The following is a 644-nucleotide window of genomic DNA, read 5'->3' as shown; positions in this document are numbered from 1 at the left end:
CGAAAAATCCCTATTGTGATTCCATGCTCTTTCGATATCAATTAACCGTAACTACAAACATGAGCTAACGTGATCCCCGACTAATCCATATGATGAGTCAATATCCCCCCGGAGTCGATAGTGATGACCGAATCAATGGCGGTGCTTTATCATAACACACAAGGGCTTTCTACGGCTCGGCCATAACCATCACTCTCCCCGCGCGTGGCCGCCGACTGACAGGGAACACAAATAAAACCCAGGCTCCTCCGCGTCTCTCCACATGATTTCTCCTCGGTCTCCCGGGAGCCAGGCCACACGGTCTGTTCAGGGGTATTGATTGGCTGGGGAGTGTGTGTGGGGAACAGCCTCTAGAAGACAAATACGGAGTCAGTGGCCATGAACAGCTCTCTCATTCACCCTGACATGACGGCGGGGATAATCATCTGCCAGCCCTGAGAAAGTGCCCCCTCGCTCCCTCGATCAGCGCCCTCAGCGTCGTACACTTGACCTCCCCCAGTCATCAACGGCAACACCACCCATCCCCCCCCCACCCCTGGAGAGAAGAAGAATACGGAATACGAAATACGAAACTCATGTTGTTTTTTTTCTTTTCATAATCACAAACATGTGCGGCCAAATGAGATGATCGACGACAAATGAAA

The sequence above is a fragment of the Borostomias antarcticus genome (genome assembly GCF_949987555.1).
Source record: "Borostomias antarcticus genome assembly, chromosome: 5".
Lineage (NCBI taxonomy): Eukaryota > Metazoa > Chordata > Actinopteri > Stomiiformes > Stomiidae > Borostomias > Borostomias antarcticus.
Note: the sequence above shows the minus strand (reverse complement) of the source record.